Raw genomic sequence first — 15,760 nt, forward strand, 5'->3', positions numbered from 1 at the left:
AATAGTTATTGGAACTAATTTCTGGAATAAAATGAATTCATTTCTCCCAAAAAACAAAAGTTTTCTGTTGATGTTTTTATTGTTTGGTTTTAGATTTTCTATTATTTAGAATTACCTGTGTAACTGTATGAATACTGTACATATGCTTTATTAGGGTTGGAGGTTATGGAAATGATACTAGCATCATTGTTTGTAATTGTTAAATTTTAAAGAATAAAGTTTAGTAAGTAAAAGTAATTCGTAATCCCTAAATTGAGAAAACCGATTAATCGTTCTTCAGTTCCAGAAGCATCCAGATACACACTGAAAGCTCCTATTTACTACCTGGATCCCCATCAGCACAGTTTAAAACCCCAATCCAGTCTCTGAACTACACTTCAGAGCTTCAAAAAAAAAAATCCTAATCCTAAATCACTTAAACAGAAACCAGTCCAAAATTTTCCACATACCAGAAATCCTTAATTTTTAATAACTACAATTCATAACTGTCGCCTTCTAAGTTCAAAGGAGCCCAATGACAAACTGATGACATGCCCCCGAGACCTTGTGTTCAAATGAAACACCTTTTTTTTTCTTTCAAGCATGTTTGAAACGCAGCAGGAGCCTGATTACATCTGACACCGCAAAGTGGGTAAGTCTGTGGGACGGAATGAAATCTTCCCAGCTGTTCAGTCACGCTGCCACAGAGAGACGATGATGGCTAAATTAAAAACCAGTGACAGTCCGGAACTGATATTATTATAGTTAGCATGGAATTGTCTGAAATTGGATAGTATTGACTATGACGTTTAGCTGGACTGTAAATAATAAATAAAATCAATTAGCACCGTCCTAGCTAGCATTTCAGCAGCAAAATATTTTACTTGAGCTAAATCAATGTTATGTATATTTTAAAGCTAAAACAATGAAGTTGGACAAACTTGATGGTTCCATACATTTTATATAATACAGAATACATTTTTTCTTTTCTTTTCCCTGCTGCTTTGTGCTTGAGTTAAGGTTAAACATGACATTGTGAGTCCAAAGGAACCCAGACTGCACTCGAGCTTAAATGCCTCAGGTGCTTCGTAACTTACGTTGGGATGCGAGAGGATATCTCAAGTGCTTTCCTTCCTCTCAATTTTATGGAACTCTCAGCCACATTACAAACCTCAGAGCATGACCTGGCTCATCTGTGCACTATTAAGGCCTCCGTGACCAAGTGTCCTTCAAACGAACGAGACTTGGTGACTGAGACTAAAGCCACTTCTCGGCTCTCGGGTGAAATTGTGTTTTCGGCTCGTTTGAGCGAGTTGCCTCGGGCGAGTGTTTGCCTCGGCGTAATTTATGAGCCTCTTCACGTTGTTTCCTGCCTTGGATTTTTAATATGGTTCAATGTCGGAGAGTTTTGAACTAATAAATCAGAAAGGAGAGGAACCATGCTCTGAACAGCTGGATTCTTTTTTTTTTTTTAAAACAAAATTCTATGTTTGCACATTAATATATCTGAATAATTTTTAGTGCCTACTGCAAAATGAGTATTATTTCCCCACTGGGGGTCTACTGGATATTGATGTGGGGTTTAGATTGCAATGAAATTTTTATGGAAACCTTCAGACGTACGTTAAATTCAACCTGAAGACAGAACCGATGAGGCAGCACTTTCGCCCAACTCCAATTAAAAATCATTTTTATTCAATTGATGCATTTAAAACCTGTCGGATGTCATTTCTGATTTGAAGGAATTTCTTAGTTTTCGCTACTGAAACCTTGGTACATAGACGTGCACGTTTCTTTTTACACTGATGGCTTTTTTGTTGATTAGCGATTCCTCCACATTTACTTTGAAATCAGAACATTTCAATAGGATGCTAGTTTCATTGAGGACATTTGGAGATTCAATAACGATATAATCAAATGAAAGAATAAAAATTGTTAGTTAACCCACTTGTACTTTGTTTGTATGTTAGCAGTTGTACATGCTAGCTCATTTTTACTATAAGAAAAAAAGCATACGTGATAAGTAGATCCTAATTTTATCCACAAAAAGAAATTTTACCCATCAAAAAGGTTGCCATTTACCTTACCCGCTCAAAAAACATTTTTTTTTTTGATCCAGCTTGTGGTATTAGGGTTGGCAACCCAAACTAAAGATTTGAATAAAAGAATATTGAAATAAAGGTGGAAAAAAAATATTGTGTAAGCTAGTCAGTTAGCTATTTTAATCAACTAGCTAGCTAATATTTGAAATATCTCAGTCAAATATTATGGGTTGGTCTAGCTGTTCACCCAAACAGGTTTTGCTTGCTAGTTTTAGAAAAAAAATTAAATCGAAGCAATGGACTATTACAGAATTTGCCACAGTTTGCTAGCTAGAAAATGTACAATGCTAGCTTTAAAATGCTAGCATAACTTAAGGAATTTTTTTTTTGATGAATGAATTGATAGCAAGTTTTCCCAATAACAAACATTTAGGAGAAATATTTAGATCTGTGTACCGCTCAAGGCTACATTGTTAGCGTTATTGTGTTGCGTGATCTTGTGCAGGACATGGATGTTATTCCCTGAATCAGGCATTTTCTTATTTTAATCATCGTCCTTATCGATCCCAAGACTGAACTCTAGGAGAAATTGATTTCAAATGCACTTTTAATAGTGCACAAAAAAGACTATTCTACTGTTTTATAATTCTTTTCTAAGAGAGTCAGAGATTCATGTAAGACCTGAGACAGAGCTTGACTTGGGGTTTTTCTGGGGGGGAAGAAAAAAAAAGGCTCCTGGGCATTTCCATTTCCTCTGAACAAAAATCCTTCTGAAGCCTGAGAAGAAAGTAAATGTGATTGACAATCTTTCTCATCCTTGCTCAATCATACAAAGGTATTGATTCGGTTGCTCAGGCCTCAGCAAAGGGAATTAAATACAGTAACTCATCAAAGTTGACTGTGACTATGGGAAACTCTCAATCCCCGCTCGGAAAGTCCTTCCTCCAGCCTAGAGGTCATCAGACTTGCATTTTTAATCCACTATTAACATAAAGCCATAAATCATTTCTAAAAAGAAGCCAACTTGGAATTACGATGACCTTAGAAACATGGTGACCTACACGGACTGAGCTGAAAGAAACATGACGGCAAGGCACGGGTGGAGATGGTAGGGGAAAAGAAAGGTTTGCAACCCTGCCCTGTCTGACACAGCACTTCCTGAATAGATGTGACAGAGTTTTACAATCATCTCTAATCAACTCTGTCAATTTTTGTACTTTTTTCTGCAAAGAAATTAAATTTGTAAATGAGAGAGCGTAAATAGCAGGACTGATATCAGGTATGATGTTCCGAAAGAACAAAGAATTGAAAAGTCGAAACAATGTTTGATTAAAGACGATTGTTGCCGTTTTTATTGTACCTCATTCAGTAGCTATTTTTTATTTATTTTTTTCAACTGGTTTGCTTATTCATTTATTTAATACATTTTTCTATTTTAATTTGACAAAGGCAAGCCCCGTAAATGGCACGTTTTGATGACACGCGATTGCTGGTTGTTTAGAAGTTAATGAGTGGAAGGCGTCTCCAGCGTGCCTGCAAGGTAAAACAGGGAATCGTTTACGACCAAGGGAAGTTATGCTTATTGCATTATTATTTCTCTTACAAATGACGAGCCGCATGCATTTTTGCCGATTAATGACTTGAGAGAATGGATGTTTCGCAACATTAAGTATAACTAAAAATGAATATAAAACTATGGCATTAAAATAAAAATAAAAACCTCTAATCCTTGACAAATTGCTGCCATGAAAAAGCTGCCTTAAAAATAACATCGGTATGATAGTGTGTTGTGAGAGAGACAGACAGACAGACAGACAGACAGACAGACAGACAGACAGACAGACAGACAGACAGACAGACAGACAGACAGACAGACAAATGTCCGTTCTAATTCTTTCATGTCCCACCATCCAGTGCACAGTTATTAAATCAATTGATCCTTACAGTCTTCCCTGTCAAAAAGTTAGAGCCAAATTTGCTGTGTAGGCCTGGTGGTGTGAGCTGTTTGTGAAATATTAATAGACATCGCATTTGGTTTGCTGGAATAATTGCTGCTCATTTAGATGAAGCGTTTGATCGGGAGCGTTGAGAGGAAATTGATTGCTGGGAAATAAGCAGCGAGAAGCATGCAGGCGCCTGCCAGAGACGGAGCGCTTCTTAAAGCGATGTTGTCACCAGTTCGGTAATTGAGGTTACCGCTTGACCCCCACCGGGTGTCGTCCAAATAGCGGACTTCCTCGGCGTGGGTTCTGTCGGGCTGCTTAACATGTGACGACGATTAACTTTCGGGTGATGTGATGATCAGGCTGCCATTTCCTCGAACCGCTGTTGGACATATCCAGCCTGTCGTCTTTGTGGTTAGGAAGTCGTGATTCCGCGCAGCGAATTTTAACGGAGGAATTATTTAGCGATTAAAAGGATATTCTGCTCGCTTATGCATGAAAAAGGTATCTTAGAACAGAGTCTGTTGACTTTGAATTGTCCTTTCTCCCTGTGAAATATTAAAACCATCTCCAATATTCTGAATAATAACCACCTCAGCTGAAATGTCGTTAAAGAAGTGAGTCAAAGACTGAAAAAGTACTAAAGGGCATAATGGGAAAGTTCATGTCTTCAAATTGAAGAACATAGAGGTTGGACATGCTGTTGGATGAGTAGGGAAGCAGGAGAAAAGCCCACATCTCCTTTACTCTACATTTAGCAAAATCAGTCGTTCCTTTTTTACTTATGAGGATAAAAACTTAACCGGTGAAACACGCAGCAAGTCACCAATCAGGGTCGAGCGCACGCTCTGTTTTACACTTGTTCTTATTGGCTCTTGGTGCATCTACTGATCACCAACATGCAGTTCAGCATCAGTTTAACAGCGAACAGAACATTTAGAGAGGAATAAACAATGGAGAAACCCCAGCCTTGAACTCGAAAAGATGATTTTTGGGTTCATGATCATTGTAATAAAAGTCAATCAGTGTTTTACTCTTCTTCTTCTTCTTCTTCTTCTTCTTTTGGCTGCTCCCATTAGGGGTCGCCACAGCGGATCATCCATCTCCATACCACCCTGTCCTCTACATCTGCCTCTTTCACACCAACTACCTGCATGTCTTCCCTCAGCTCATCCATGAACCTCCTCCTTGGACTTCCTCTTTTCCTCCTACCTGGTGGCTCCATCCCCAGCATTCTTCTACCAATATAATTCATGTCCCTCCTCTGCACATGTCCAAACCATCTCAATCTCGCCTCCCTCACCTTGTCACCAAAACATCCTACATGCGCTGTCCCTCTAATAAACTCATTTCTAATCTTATTCATCCTCGTCACTCCCAACGAAAACCTCAACATCTTCAGCTCTGCTACCTCCAGCTCCACCTCCTGTCTTTTACTCAATGCCACTGTCTCTAAACCATACAACATCGCAGGTCTCACCACAGTCCTATGAACTTTCCCTCTCATTCTTGCAGATACGCTACTATCACAAATCACTTCTGTTACTCTTCTCCACCCACTCCACCCTGCCTGCACTCTTTTCTTTACTTCCCTAACACACTCTCCATTACTTTGCACTGTTGACCCCAGGTACCTGAACTCCTCTACTTTCTCCACCTCTTTTCCCTGCAACCGCATCACTCCACTGCCCTCCCTCTCATTCACACACATGTACTCTGTCTTACGCCCACTGACTTTCATTCCACTTCTCTCCATCGTGTACCTCCACCTCTCCAGGATTTTCTCCACCTGCTCACTACTCTCACCACAATTCACAATATCATCTGCAAACATCATAGTCCAGGAAGACTCCTGTCTGACCTCGTCCGTCAACCTGTCCATCACCACTGCAAACAGGAAAGGGCTCAGGGCCGATCCTTGATGCAGTCCAACCTTCACCCTGAACCAGTCTGTCTTTCCTACTGCACACTTCACTGCCGTCACACTGCCACATACATGTCCTGCACCACCCTCACATACTTCTCTGACACACCTGACTTCCTCATACAATACCACAACTCCTCTCTTGGCACCCTGTCGTACGCTTTCTCTAAATCCACAAATACACAATGCAATACCTTCTGTCCTTCTCTATACTTCTCCATCAACATCCTCAAAGCAAATAATGCGTCTGTGGTGCTCTTCCTCGACATGAAACCATACTGTTGCTCACAGATGGTCACCTCTTGTCTCAGCCTGGCTTCCACTACTCTTTCCCATAACTTCATGGTGTGACTGATCAACTTAATTCCCCTGTAGTTACTGCAGGTCTGCACATCACCCTTATGCTTAAAGATCAGTACCAGCACACTCCTTCTCCATTCTTTAGGCATCTTCTCACATTCCAAAATCCTGTTAAACAATCTGGTTAGAAACTCCACTGCCATCTCTCCTAAACATCTCCACGCTTCTACCGGTATGTCATCTGGTCCAACCGACTTTCCATTCTTCATCTTCTTAATCGCTGTTCTCACTTCCTCCCTACTAATCCTATCTACATCCTGCTTCACCAACTCCACATTATCCAACCTTTTCTCTTTCTGATTTTCCTCATTCATCAGCTGCTCAAAATACTCCCTCCATCTTCTCAACACACTCTCCTCACTAGTCAACACATTTCCCTCTCCATCCTTTATTGCTCTAACTTGCAGTACATCCTTCCCAGCTCGGTCCCTCTGCCTGGCCAATCGGTACAAATCCTTTTCTCCTTCCTTAGTGTCCAACCTCTCATACAGCTCCTCATATGCCTTTTCCTTGGCTTTCGCCACATCCCTTTTTACCTGATGCCGCATCTCCTTGTACTCCTGCCTACTTTTCTCATCACTTTGTCGATCCCACTTCTGTTTTGCCAACCTCTTTCTCCTTATGCTCTCCTGCACTTCCTCATTCCACCACCACGTCTCCTTGTCTTGTAGTACTTTTCTAGCTGCCTCCCTCATCACTCCTGCAGTAGTTGCCCAATCATCCAGCACCTCTTCACCACCACCGAGCCCCTGTCTGACCTCTTCCCTGAACCTCACACTACATTCTTCCTCCTTCAGTTTCCACCATCTTATTCTTCTTTCAGTCCTCACTCTCATCCTCTTCTTCTTCACCTCCAAAACCATCCTACAGACCACCATCCGATGCTGTCTAGCTACACTGTCCACTGCCAACACCTTACAGTCTCCAATCTCCTTCAGGTTGCATCTCCTGCATAGCACATAGTCCACCTGTGTGCACCTTCCTCCACTCTTATACGTCACCCTATGATCCTCCTTCTTCTTAAAATGCGTGTTCACCACTGCCATTTCCATCCTTTTAGCAAAATCTACCACCATCTGCCCTTCCACATTCCTCTCCTTAAAACCATACCTACCCATCACCTCCTCATCACCTCTGTTCCCTTCACCTACATGTCCATTAAAGTCTGCCCCAATCACCAATCATTCTTTCCTAGGTACACCATCTACCACTTCATCTAATTCACTCCAGAATCTTTCCTTCTCCTCCATCTCACAGCCAACTTGTGGAGCATAGGCACTGATGACATTTATCATCATCCCTTCAACTTCTACCTTCAAGATCATCACCCTATCACAAACTCTCTTCACCTCCACTTCACTCTTACTGTACTCTTCCTTCAGAATCACCCCTACACCATTTCTCTTCCCATCCACACCATGATAAAACAGTTTAAATCCACCTCCAATGTTCCTGGCCTTACTCCCTTTCCACTTGGTCTCCTGAACACAAAACATATCTACCTTTCTCCTCTCCATCATGTCAGCTATCTCTCTCCCTTTACCCGTCATAGTACCAACATTTAAAGTACCAACCCGAACCTCCACTGTCCTCCACTTCTCTTTTCCCTGCCATCTCTGTAGACGTCTTTCTCCTCTCCTTCTCCTCCTTCGGCCAACAGTAGCCCAATTTCCACCGGTACCCTGTCGGCTAACGATACCTGTGGCGGTCGTTGTTAACCCGGGCCTCGACCGATCCGGTATGAAATTCTCATTTGTGATCCGCATATTTGATTTGGCACATGTTTTACGCTGGATGCCCTTCCTAACGCAACCCTCCCCATTTACCCGGGCTTGGGACCGGCACTAAGAGTGCACTGGCTTGTGCATCCATAATGGCTGGGTTCAGTGTTTTACTCTAATATCAGTCTATTAATAGATCAGTGTGCTGAGAGTCACATTCAAATCTTTTCACATAAAGTAAGGTGATTAAGTAAAGAGTCTTGTGATAAAAATGATATTCGGAACATTATAGTTATAATAAATCAGTACTTTGGATACTTGAAGGCGAAAACGTTTGTACTTTTACTCGAATGAAAGTTTAAAGGGACACTTACTGGAGTCACATTTTACCAAACGTATCTTTATTTTAACTCAACTACATGGTTTGTGTACTTCGTCCACCACTGGGCAATCGAAGCCAGGTTCTGAGGCAAACCTTCACTCTGAAAGCGTCGCCGAATACAATGCCTGGGAGGGCATCAAATGTGAAAACAGCTTTCAGAATTGTAATTGGCGGTGTGGCTGAAAAGAACCTGCTCCTCAAGAACCTGGGTTTCTTACCAAAATGAGAAGTAATACAGACGAAGCGAAATACGAAGCATTTTACAAAACTTTCCCTTTCAGCAGGATCGCGGCCCCGGAGCGCAAGGCAGGAATTTTCCGAAACTAAACGATGACTGTCCCACAGAGGTTCATCAGCTGTTCCTTACTATTTCGGCTAAATCTCTTTGATCGTGACGGCGTGTTCGTTAGGCTTTGGTTGTACAGAAATGCTGAAAGATTAAACGCAACATGTGTCGAGTAGGAGAATAAATCAATAGGCTGTGATCTTCTGTTTTCAAAATCTTGGCAGTAAAATTGTGTTTCTTTTTAACTTTAGTCTTTGAGACCTTTGAATCTCTAAAGTTACTGACACTGAGCCCTTGAGATCTGGACTCTGGATCATCGGAAGCCTGAAGTGAACTGTTTTATCATATTAATCTGAAGAATCTGTGCCCTTTCGACCCCTTCTCTTTTTTTCTTTTTTTTCTTTTTCAATTAAACTTGCATCTGTGGTGAAATACAGCTGAGACCAGACCACTTCAAGAGTGTTTGTTCATTTACAGGAAACTAATGGGTTTTTGCTGATGTTGTTGTTGTTGATGTCCTTAAATATTAATTAATAAGATTAAGATAGCTAATAATACATTTTTGTCTCCCTGTCAGTATGAATCCTGTGCGACACCCTACTGCTAGATGAACTTAAATAAACTTAGATAAACACTTAGCTGCAGTGGATCAGGGCTCCACCAATGCCCATCAGTGAACAGCTGATATCTTCAACAACGATGGATCTGTAATAAATCTACGTTTGGTGATGACTATGTCGATGGAGTCCCTTTTGAGTCTGGTTCTTCTGTAGGTTTCTTCCTTGCCACTGTTGCCATTGGCTCACAATGGTAACATTTCCATTTGTAATCTATTCAATTATTTTAAGCAGCTTTGGGACATTGGAAATTTCAATGTAATTAATGCAAGGCATTAATATTATCAGGAAAACATTATTAAAGATAATTGTTTAAATGTTTCCTAGACGTTTTTTTTATTTATTTGTTTTTGGAGCGATTGTGGCAAATGATAGCGAGGAATTTTCCTCTGATTGAATGCTGTCGTTATTAATATTCATGACCAAAAAAGTCTCATTTAGGATTGCTCATTTGCATAAAAAAAGAGAAATGTTTGCAACAATATGAATATGAGAAATTCTAATTTCACATGATGAATTTGATGTCTTTTTGTAGCATTTGATTATCACACCTCTAAAACCTGTGTTTACGGTCAACTTCCTGCCAATCGACCAATCAGAGATGAGGATATGGGCATGGTTATGAAACCAGGAGGTGGGTCCTGTGCAAGGTGGTCTAAGGTAAGGTTGTGTAAGTGCATGTAGTGTGTTACATACATATACATACACATCATGCGGATTGTTGCTGAATGGTTTAGGAATATTCCGAGGTTGAGCTTGTCGAAGGTGTTCCTGATTTCTTCTATTCCTGTCTCTATTTCTGTCCCTATTCCTGTCTCTGTTACTGCATCTAGTCCTCTCCCTGTTCCTGTCTCTCTTTCTGTTTCTATTACAAACTCTCTGAGACTGTGTTTATTCCTTTCCTTATTACAGCCTCTATTCCTAATTATATTCCAGTCTCTATTTCTGTCTCTATGTATCCCTACAGGAATAAAAACATAAAGATGGTCATAGAGACTGTACAAAGTACTATAACGAAGCTTTTGTGTAGATTTTGAATGTGATTAACATTGTGAAGACATGCCAGTATTATTTATTATGCTGAATTAATATTCTGGTCTGAGGTTCCTGAGCACATAAACGTCACTCATTCACTTTAATGTTTCTAAACGAGCCTGACAGGAAAGAGGAGCACGGCAGTGTCATATAATTAATGAAGACGCTTTTTGGGGGTCCCGTTGATCAGGGGCCTTGTGCCTCTACCCGCTGTAGATTTTATTCCCTGCCATGTTCTGATCTTCTGAGTCTTTCTCTTATTAATCCTTGTAAGCCTAAGTCTTCTTTTCTTTCGCCTCTTTGAGGCTTTCGGTTTGTTTAGATGTCCCAGGCGCTCATCTTATTCATATTTTATTTTGTTTATTGCTTCTTTTGCTCTCTCCATGTATTCTCGCCTCTTCTACGCTGCTGCTTTTGGGTCCTGTTCTGATCGGGTTCTGTGATATCGAGCCTATTCATTACCTTCTGTTTACTCGTGCTGTTCCATTAGTGACGGTCATGTCAGAGCGAGGTTACAGATGTTAAGGCAGGTGTGTTTGTGTGTGTGTGTGTGTGTATGTGGCTGTATAGTGAGTGTGTGTAAATGTAATAACTCACCTTGGATCTGCTGCATGTGTGGTGTGTATATACCCATCATTGCAAGTCATCACAGTGTATTGGTGAATAGTGCATAGGAGGTGTGTAATTGTAATAATTGACCTGTGATTTGCTGTGTGTGTGTGTGTGTGTGTGTGTGTGTGTGTGTGTGTGTGTGTGTGTGTGTGTGTGTGTGTGTGTGTGTGTGGTAATGGTGAAGGCCTCTCTCAAGCAAATGAAGTGTATTCTTATTGTGGAAAACAGTAATTCCATCTAGAAGTGGTAGTCAACACACACACACACACACACACACACACACACACACACACACACACACACACACACACACATAAACATAAACAGCTTGACCATCCACAGCATCTTCCTTTATAATCCTCACAGCATCTTTCTCCACACTCAAATTACCTCCAATCTGGTCGAGCTTTGAATGTGTGTTTGTGTGTGTGTGTGTGTGTGTGTGTGTGTGTGTGTGTGTGTGTGTGTGTGTGTGTGTGTGTGTGTGTGTTTGTGTGTGTGTTTGTGTGTGTGTGTGCTGTGTCTCACTTAGTATTTCCTATTACACTACCAAACCTCCACATCCAACCAAACAGACAGGTTCCCGGGAGCTTCATCTTTCTTTGTCTCTCTCACTCACACACACACACACACACACACACACACACACACACACACACACACACACACACACTATACTGATCTATACTGACAAGTTGACATGCCTCTCTTCTACATGTGTGACAGATTCTTTTAGTTTTTTGTGAATTTCGATCATCTTCAGCTCTGCTTGCTCCTCGCTTCGCTCTATTATGGATGAAGTGTGTTGTATTACGTTTTAAAGTGTAAAGAGCTCTAACGGCAAAAATAGGAGCCCAATTGGCAAAAAACGGGAGCCTGAAAGGAGCCCAAACGCCACCTGTGAATGTTTTATAGGCACCAAAGATTTTCCAGTGTGCATTCAGTGCAGGTAGACTGTCTACTCAAATCCATATTGTCACTGCCCAGGGAACGCTTTGTACTCGGAGGAGTATTGAAGCTGATTTTCTTGGTGATCTGATGAGATGAATCAATTTGACACTCGTCTTGAACATGCACACACAATAAAAAAAATAAAAAAATCTGAGATAGATAAACACATTTACGCATTCTGGCGGTCTAAGGGCCTTGCTCAGGGGCCCAGGAGTGGTATGGCTTTGGATTTGAACTCTCAACCTGAACTCACATCCTTCATATTCAACGTCCAATGCTTTAACCACTAACCGCCTCCCCAAACGAAAATGTACTCTGCAGTAAAACAATAATATGAAGAATTTGTAATAAATAATAAAAAAAAATACAGTAAAAGCAAGAAACAGTTTCGAGCTGAAGCTGGAAGAGTGGTGGGTTTTGGGGGTGTCTTTTAGGTTGCCAAGGAGGAAAAACTTTAGGGGCGCCTATGAACCAAACCGTGAAACCTCAGAAACCCATAGAATTGCTGGAATATCATCCACATCACAACAAGACAAATAAAAAGGCGTCGACGGTGCGTGTGTTCTTTCTGTCCTGACCCGCGGGTACCGGGTTCGTCGAGTAAACCGATCAGCGGCGTGTTTGCCGTGAGTGACAGCGTCACCTAGGGAGCGAGGTGCAAGCGGGCTTAATTGGGTGGCCTGGTATTGATTAAGGGAAAAGCCATCCAGGACGTCTGCAAGTAAAACCTAATTAAGTGCTCCTGTCATTGTGTCCCATTAGCCTGGCAGAATAAAGAGGTGTGGGGGTGTTTAGCGACGGCGCTCTCACATCCCGATGCCGTGTGCGCTCTCCTGATAAGCAGAGCTCCTCGTTTTAATGACGGTAAACAAGAGCTAGCTGACTTCACATGTTTTAATTAGAGGCAGGTTGAGCACAGAAGGCTGAATGAAGGCCCCGGCATTGCTTCCTCTTCATTACCACGCTTTTCTTTTTTTTTCTTTTTTTTCCCTTCCCTTTCCTCCCCCAGCCGTCACTATCGTGTCCGCGCACCTTCTCTGATAAATAGCCTCGTTCAGGGTGTGTCATAAACACGCGCTTCATTATTTTCGGAGGAAAGTAGTTGTCATCCTTTACTCTTTCGAATCTCCGAGTTAATAAACTGCGAGGACTGTCTTTCGTCCTTTTATTCAAATCGTGCTTTCTCTCAGGCCCTCTCAACCCTCGTCTCAGTCACTAGGAGGGTCCTGGAGGTTTGAACGCCGGCAATATCCATAAACAATTCGTTTGCTCTGAAGTTTACAATTTGGGCCGATGAACGAAATTGAAAAAAAATTTTGTCACAAGAGCTTGAAGGAGATTCGAATATTCCAAGAAGTTTATTATTTATATAAAAGTAATTGTTTTAGCTTAATTATTGCTTTCGGGGGATTTTTTCAAGCAGGGTGTGTGTGTGTGTGTGTGTGTGTGTGTGTGTGTGTGTGTGTGTGTGTGTGTGTGTGTGTGTTACAAACCATTAAATACTGCAGGCTTTAATTGATATATAATGTTGCTATACGTTACACATTTTCACATGTATACCTGTGGCAAGCCATTAGGGTCAGCAAGGCCTTCTCAGCTGTGAACTCTTCAGGCGAAAAACTTTTTTTTGTTCATTAGTATGTGTTACGTTTTTATTCATATACACAGACGCTCCCCACTTTACGAACATTCACTATACGGACTTTTTGCGGATATGAACAAAACGGTCCTCAAAGTGAAATCGAAAAAAATTCTAAATGCCGCGAGCTAGTCAACGACCGTAACGAGTCTGCATGATGCGCACTGGTCTCGGGCAAATAAATGTTTTTATATTATTAATTAAATGTTTTTTTTATGACTTACAAAATATTGTATACAGTATATTAATTTGTTTTTAGTATTTTATTGTTTATTCGATAGTATTTATCGCGCTTACATCATTAGGAGATATGCGCAGGCAATAACGAACACAGTAACAACTTCCGAACTAATTTATGCTACAAACGCTCGTTCGGACTGTAACTCTTTCGTAAGGTGGGTTCGTAAGCATCTATTATAGTCTATTCTCTTCATTTCATAGCGTATCTCTCAGGTACTGTTGCGCCCTTACAAGTTTCGGTCAGAGTTTCTCTCCGGTCGGATTTCGGGGGTCCCATCATGCTTTGCTGTAAATCCAGCAGAAATGAACAGCGTGGGCTCTCGGTAGATCCAAATCCACCTTGCTTAAAGCTGATCAGATTGCGATTTGCTTGCTAAAAGGCGTTTAAAACCTGATGTTTGCGAGTTGTGGCTACGGTGAAAGGAGACGTGTTGAATTGCTGTACAAGATTCCTGTCTGTGATGCGAAGCTCTGTTATGCTGAGATTCTCTATAAAGATGGTTTCTATAGTCGTGGCATCATATTTAAATTATTAAGAGATGGAATGATTTAGGTAGGACACCACTGAAGACCTGGGGGGGAAATGCACGGCCCCCGACTGATATCTAGTAATAGTGGTATGTCAATACAGTATAAAATGACGAAAGGGGACGGCTGTTTTTCGAAAAACGTGCATCTTTCATTGAGGCGACAATGACTGAACAATAACTTAACAGTGTAGTACCTGTCGTTTTTATTTCTGAATGCTTTTGGTGCTATGTAATGAAAATGTAACAGCACGTGTTCCCTTCACACTGCGTCCAGTATCTGCGACGGCTCGGAATTAAACCGCTGCGAGCAATCCGTCACGCGAGCAAAGAAACGAATGCCGGGACAGACGCAGATGTGCGACACGAATCGAAAGACACGCCTGAGAGAATGGAAAGAGGCCCGGCTCAGATTCAGGCTGCAAGGCAAAGCCACAGGTACGGATTAATGTGCTTGTTGAGAGGCGTCGCTTGTTCGTGCACCGTTTGTTCCTCGCTTAACGGCCCGCGTAAAGCTTTCCCGCCTGCCGGATTCATGGACGTTATGAGTAACACCTCATGCCGGAGAAATTTCAAATACTTTTCGACGCTAATAACTCCGATCGGACCGTGCTCCCTGCAAGGGTTCTGCTGGAGGAGAGGAAACGAAGCGGACCCGCCAATTTGTTCCCATATGATAGAGATCCTTTGATGATTAGCATAAAACCAGAATAATAACCAAGTCTTCTGTCGTTTGCTGACAATTCCAGGAAAATGTACTTTGTGGTGCAGAAACGCATCGGATGATAAAAAGGATGGGGGGGGGGGGGGGAAGGAAGAAAAGGAGCTTTTCATAAAGCTACGGCTAATTAGCGGAGCACACGCCTCAAGTTTCAAAGCAACTGCTCTTTACTGATGGTGAGTCAGCGTTCGGAGGATTATATCTAAAAGTCTAAGATGTGTGTGCATTCACGGCGCTGCTTTTTTTATTATTATTTTTTTTAAGGTTACTGATGTAGAGCTTCTTTGTACAGTCGTTAACAATATCACAGGACAACGTTGAGCGACTCATGAGCTGTTTATAGATTTCACACACACTCTAAGGCATAGTTTGAGCTGAATAGTGGAGGCTCTGGTTTACAAGAGAAGTAGGAACCGCAACCGCCGAGGTGCCACACTTGGGCCCTTGAGCAAGGCCCCTAATCCTCTCCTCCCCAAGGGGCTCTGTGTCTTTATTTTTTACCTAAACAAGCTGGTATCTGGAAAGAAAGAATTTTGTTGTGGAAGAAACAATTGTGCTGTAATGTACAAGTGACGTAAAATCTTTCTTTCCTTCCTTTCTTCTGATTCTTTCTTTCTTCCTGCTTTCCTTGCTTCCTTCTGTCTCTCCCTAATTTCTTGTTTCCCTCTTTGTTTCTTTTGTTTCTTCCATTTTAGTTTGTTTCTTTTCTTCTCCCTCCCTTCATTGCTTCTTTTTCTTCCTTCCTTGATTCCGTTCCTCCATCCTTGCTTTCTTCCTTCCT

Source organism: Silurus aristotelis (genome assembly GCF_946808225.1).
Source record: "Silurus aristotelis genome assembly, chromosome: 20".
NCBI classification, from domain to species: Eukaryota; Metazoa; Chordata; class Actinopteri; order Siluriformes; family Siluridae; genus Silurus; species Silurus aristotelis.